Below are 6,726 nucleotides of genomic sequence, written 5' to 3' on the forward strand. Positions count from 1 at the left end.
CTCATAATTGGAGTGTTGGTGGGGGGAAGGATATACAAATATGAGAGAAAGGGGGGGAGTAAGACTTGCTCTAAGATAAAATGAAGAAAGGAAGGTTGAAAATGCACACACAGTGCTTCAAATGCACAAGGAAAAGAAATAATACCGGGACTGAGTAAGAGGAAGGAAAATATCATCGTCACAAACCAAAGAGGAAAATGTCACTAGCCCAAAGAGAGGATTAAAAGAAAGGGCGGCAAACATATATTGTATCTAGGATATACTGCAACATATCCAACATATAAAGGACTGCTTGCCATCTGGGGGAGGGGGTGGAGGGAGGGAGGGGAAAAAAATTGGAACAGAAACGAGTGCAAGGGATAATGTTGTAAAAAAAAAATTACCCTGGCATGGATTCTGTCAATATAAAGTAATTATTAAATAAAAATTTAAAAAAGAAAAGAAAAGAAAAGAAAGGGCGGAGGAGAAAAATTATAAGAGGATGCTTAAACAATTAGAGATTGGCTGTACAAATTATGGTATATGAATGCAATGGAATATTATTGCACTATAAGAAATTATGAAACATGATTTCAGAGAATCCTAAGTCATATGAACTGAAACAGAGTAAAGTGAGCTTTATACAAGGTGAGAAGATAAAAATTACATTGCTTAAAGTGTCTACTGTATTGAGTCTACAACGTGATTGGTTTTTAGGATGGATTGAATTTTATCCCTGAGTCTGTGTCTGCCTAAAACCATCTTTCCATGTTCTTGAGTTGAATTTTGCTTTCCCTCCTTGCCCATCCTTATGAAATTCGGAGAGAATTTATTTCTTCCAAGGAGACAGCAAGAATTAGAAGATTCACCCCAAAATAATCAATATTTCTTAGTTGTCAGAGAAGGGGGATGATTAGTCTCACCTGAATGCGGCCCATCTTTCTTAGTATAGCTAGTCAGAATGTTCCATGCCTTCCCAGAACCCTTTTTCTGTGGTTGGTCATTAAAGAAGGTCTTTTCCTTTTCACTGGGCTCGCTGGTTTTATGCTGGTTGCCGATCGGACCCATTTTGTTAACAGTTACACGCATCACTGTTAATAAACTACTTTTGCTTGGTGTCCTATGCCTTGATTGGTTTTATTTGCCATAAAGAGCAAACCATTGTAAAGAGAAGCAGCTTTGACAGGTTTCAGAATGCTGGGGCCATGATCAACCCTGACTGCAGAGGGTCACAATGAAGAGTGTGTCCCATCTCCTGGTGGAGAGGTGGAGGATTGACCATCATTTACCTGGGGGATGGCGGGCAATCCCTCCACCAGCACAGTAGGGAACTCGGGTCCGCTTTTCATTATGCTTCATCATTCATCCGACTCTGTATGTTTGGGCCCTGTGACTGAGCCGCCCTTCTAATCCGAGGCAGGAGTGGATTTAAAGCAAATCCTAACTCTGCCCCTTACTGCCTGGGACCCTGGGCTCAGCGCTTTCCATGTGGGGCCTCAGTGTCCTGCTCTGTAGAATGTATGTCTCCATCGAGTCAAGTCGATGATATTTGACTTGCTGTGTGCCGAGTACTAAGCCAAGTGCTAAAAATACAAATTTGAGAAATACCCACAAGGAGCAAGGGTGGGCTAGAAAAATCTCAGAGAGGGAGGAGTGCTGTCTGGAGAAGGAATTGAAGACATTACACTCCTAGGCACCCTTCTAAAAATGGAGGAGCCAGCCAATTACAGAAACAGGCCATGAGGGTTGAAGGTCCTTCCAGTGTGAGAAGTCATTCAGGGGAAAGACATCTGGGTGCCATATTAATGTGTGTCTGGGATGGGATGCGCAGGCTCTGCTGGCCCAGGTTCTCATTTCTTTCTCTCTCCTCTTCCCCAGTCCTTTTCCAAGAAAGAGGAAAGCATTTTCGAAAACAAGGTTATGTTAAATGACAGACCTCAGACCGTGTATCAGGAGAGCCGCTATCCCCAAACCATGCCATTCATCAGCCATTATTCTTTGGACGCCTACTATTTTGTCTCCTTCTCCTGGGTGCCCTTGGGCAAGAAGGAAGAGCGGGTAAGGCTTTCCATCTGAGTAACTCTGAGTAAGGGTGAGACAATGGTCTTTTCTCTGGGGCGGAAAATTTAGAGGGGGGTTATTGATATCATTCTTCCTTGGATGAGCACCTCCCCTAACCCAAGGTAGCCTCATTCTAAGAGCTCTTCCTCCTTTTAACTTCTTAGAAACCTTGCATCTCACTGTATACTTCACTGCCACTGGGCTCTTTCCCAAGATGACCCTCCCAAACACACTCACACACATATGTACACAGCCCCACCATGGCTACCCACACCAGGCACTAACATCTCTAATTACAGGCCGACCATATTCTTCTTAGTTCATTCCTTTATTCCTTCTACACCATCTCCATCAGACCTCCTACCCACAGAAAGACACAGAAAGTCTCTTTCCCTGTCTGTCCCCTTATCCAGGTCCATATCATCCCATCCTGCCCCTGCTCATTAGACCGCCTTGGAAATGATCTCAGCTGAGCTTCAGAAGGATGATTTGTCAGCCTGTGAAAGATGAATCAGAAAGACTGAATCAATCAACAGATTGTTGAGATAGTCCAGGACTCAAGAAGCCCTTGGGGAGGGGGTGGCAGGGAGAGCTCCAGTCTAGCGTACCTGGAATCAGCTACTTACCATAACCTGTTGGTGGCCTTCACAAGTCACTTTACAGATGGAGAACTCAGAGCTGTAAACCCTACCCCTGACAGCCATAGATCCAGAACTGAGGGTACCATGTGCACAAATGTTTGTGGCGGCCCTTTTTGGAGTGGCAGGGAACTGGAAACTGAGGGGATGCCCATCAGCTGGGGCATGGCTGAACAAGTTATGGTGTAGGAGTGGGATGGAATATTATTATTCTGGAAGAAATAATGAGCAGGGTGATTTCAGAAAAATCTGGAAAGACTGATGCTAAATGAAGTGTGCAGAACCAGGAAAACATGAGAGTAACACTGAGATTATGTGATGATTAATTGTGATGGACTTGGCTCTTCTCAACAATGAAATAATTCAAGTCAACTCTAATAGACTTAGAATGGAGAGAGCATTCACACCAGAGAGAGCTATGGAGACTGAATGTGGATCAAAGCATAGTATTTTCACCTCTTTTGTTTGTTTGTTCGTTTGTTTTTTCTTTCTCATAGTTTCTTTCAAGTTTGATTTTTCTTGCACAACTTGACAAAATGGAAATTTTTTTTCTTTCTTTCTCATAGTTTCTTTCCTTTTGGTTAGATTTTTCTTGGATAACGACAAAAATGGAAATATGTTTTTTTCTTTCTTTCTCAAAGTTTCTTTCCTTTTGGTTTGATTTTTCTTGCACAATTTGACAAAATGGAAATTTTTTTCGACAAAAATGGAAATGTTTTTTTCTTTCTTTCTCAAAGTTTCTTTCCTTTTGGTTTGATTTTTCTTGCACAACTTGACAAAAATGGCAACTTTTTTTTCTTCTTTCTCATAGTTTCTTTCCTTTTGGTTTAACTTTTCTTGTACAACTTGACAAAAATGGAAATATATTTAAAAGAATTTCACATTTCACCTAAAAGAAAGAGCACTTCAGATGTTCTCATTTTCCATAGAGGGAAACTGAGGCCCAGTGGTATCCCATGACTTGCTCGTGGTCAACTCATACTCCTAAAACCATCTCCAGCTTCCTCTCCATGTTCTGGCTTCCCTGGCTTTCTTCTTTTTTTAATTTTTATTTTTCTATTACTTATTGTTTTGTTGTTACAAAGCCTTTTATTTTCAAATCTGGCTTTCGTCAAGTCCCAGCTAGAATCACACCATCCACAGGAAGCCTTTCCCCACCCCGCTCCTTTCATTTGAGGGCCTTTCCCTTATTGATGGTGTCTAACTTCACCCGCTTACCGGTTGTTTGCCTGTTGCCTCCCAAGCAGCTCGGAAGCTCCTCGAGGGCCGGGACGTCTCATTTGTTTGTTTGGTATCTTCGGGGTTTAGCGGAGCGCTTGGCCCCTGGCAGTGGCTCACTAACTGCTCCTCTCCTCTCTTCCCCTCCCCCTTTGTCCCCTCCCAGACCATGCTGTGGGTGTATCCGAAAACGGGCCTGGAAGAGATGCAGAAGAAGGAGCTGCCCAAGCAGGAGCACCTGCCCCCCATCCAGGCCCTGGTGCACACGCACACCCACCGGGTGCTGGTTATGTACTGTGGTGATGTGGTCCTGAGGGTCTTCGGGGACCACAACACTAACTTCAAGCTGCGCTGCGTGGTCCCATGCCGCTTTTCCATCAGCTGCCTGACCTACGCGCCCAAGACGGATGTCCTGCTGTCGGGCATAGCGGGGGCCGTGGTCATGTGGGCGATCGAGCCGGGGGGAAAGGGTCTGCAGATCCTGCAGATCACAAACATGTCCGGCAACGAGATGGTGCAGGGGATCAGCCTGGACGGGCCGCAGAACTCCCTGCTGCTCCTGTGCGAGAGCTTCTTGCGCATAGTGGCTTGGCGGGGCCACAGGAAGCTGGAGGAGCTGCAGTCCTTCTCGTCCCCCCGGAGCGGGGACTCCTTGACCTGCTGCTGCACCTGCTCCGCTGAGGGCTACCTGTTCGGGGGCAACCAGACAGGCCAGATCCAGATCTGGAACCTGGAGCAGAATGCCAACCGCAAGTCCTTCATCAGCTTCCAGGCGCACACGGGGCCCGTGGTGCTGGTCCAAAACCACGACAAGATGCACACCCTGCTGACGGCGGGGGGTGACGGCCTGCTGAAGGAGTGGCACCTGACATCGGGCAAGCTGCTGCGCGAGATGCACCTGTGCCAGGACCACCTGCTGCGGATGCAGTACATCAAGGAAGACATCTTCTTCTGCCACACCCAGCACAGCTTCTTCCTGTACCACGCGGCCCAGTTCTACCAGCTCTTCAACAATTGTGGGGCCAGACCCCAGCAGCTGAAGCGCATCCACTGCGAGGAGAACCAGACGCTGATCTTCTGCCACACCGCCGATGGCCTCTTTCGCTTCCTGTGCCCACTGACCGGCAATCTCCTGTTCCTCACCTGGCCCTTCATGGCCCTGGACCGGGCGGTGGCCTCGGCCTACGACCGCGAGCACCGGGAGCTTGTGGTGGCCATGGGAGATGCCAGTGTGATGATCTTGGACACCACTAAGTGCCCGTGCATGCCTAAGTACATCCTGCAGGCCTGCACGAAGCCCGAGGACCACATACAGTGCATAGCCTACGGAGAGCCCCACCTGGGCCGCGGCATCAACAGCCTGATATACTGCGGCCACAAGAGCGGCCTCGTGAGCGTGCTGTCCCAGCACAGCTACGCCCGGGTGGAGAAAAGCATCCACGAAGGCCCGGTGCTGATCATCTGCACGCTGACCGGCACCCCCACCACCTCCAAGGAGATAGAACAGGCCTTGGTCTGTTCCTACGGTGTGGACCAGTACGTGCACCTGTCCGAGGTCGTGTTTAAGGACTCCAAAGTGAACCTCTCCGCCTTCACCAGCATCCTAAGCAGCTGCATCCTCCAACACCTGATCCTGATGCCCAGGTCCGTGGGGGCCATCACCTCCGAGAGCCGGCTGCGGCTCTGGAATTACGGAGAATTCCTGTTGAATCCCCAAACGAAGAGGAAGTCTAATTTCAAGGAGACCCTGCCCCTGCACAAGTTTCCCATTGTCTCCTTCGACGTCTGCCTGACCCTGGAGATCTTCGCCACGTCGGCCTCCGACGGCACCCTGGGCATCTGGGACATGAATGGCCACCCCGTGGTCATCTTGAACGCCAGCGTGCAATTCGGCCCCATTTGCTTCGCCAACGAACGGGGAGACCTGCTCGTGACTTTCAACAACTGCGTCTACCTGATATCCTGCCTGCACCTGCTTCCCACTGCCCTGATCACCCATTTAGCCAGCATCAGCCTCGAGGATGAAGTGAAGCAGGCGTCCATCCCGTTCCTGCCCAGCTTCTTCTTGTCCTTCAGGGTCATCTTCCTGCCGCGCTACATCAACATAGGCGAAGGGATGCAGAAATTCCAGGGGCTGGAAGCCCTGCCCAACGTGCGGACCATCGCCTTTGACCACCTGGTTCCCCACGTGGTGGAAGAGGTCCACGGCTCATTATCCCTGAAGAGCAAGATCCTGAAGGAGAAGGATACGAGTATTGTACTGGTCAAGGGCCAGGAGCTACAGAAGCGGCGCCCGCCCGCCCTGACCCAAGATGAGTTGGCGCTGTGGGGAGGCGTGTGCCCCGTGAAGCTGCTGCAGCGCTACTTTGGCCAAGGACGGAAGTGGGTGATCGCTCCCGACGGCTACATCCCCAACTCGGTGGTCAGGGCCCGCATGTGGCCCGAGGGCTCCCCGGTCTTCCTTCAGTGCGTGATGGGGGAACGCCGGCGGGACGTGGCCTACCACGGGGCTACGTTCAGGTTCTTCGCTGCGGAAAACATAGCTGAGGGCGAGGAAGAGCAGAGCCTTGGGATCAGCGGCAAAAGGCCCATCCAGCCCTCGGAAATTGAGGACATCTTGAACCTCAGGGAAAAACCCGAGGAGATGAGTGAAGTGGCACTCAGTAAAACCGTCGCCACCCTGCTGGGCACGATGTCCGGAGCCGTACCTGTGAAATACAAGAAGTGCGTCAACCTCCTGTCGAAGATCTTCGCCGTCTACAACGTGGCGCCGGGGCTGCGCTCCGAAACCGCGCAGCAGCTGCTGGACGACACTTCCCACACCAACGCC

Source organism: Antechinus flavipes, chromosome 3 (assembly GCF_016432865.1).
Source record: "Antechinus flavipes isolate AdamAnt ecotype Samford, QLD, Australia chromosome 3, AdamAnt_v2, whole genome shotgun sequence".
NCBI lineage: Eukaryota > Metazoa > Chordata > Mammalia > Dasyuromorphia > Dasyuridae > Antechinus > Antechinus flavipes.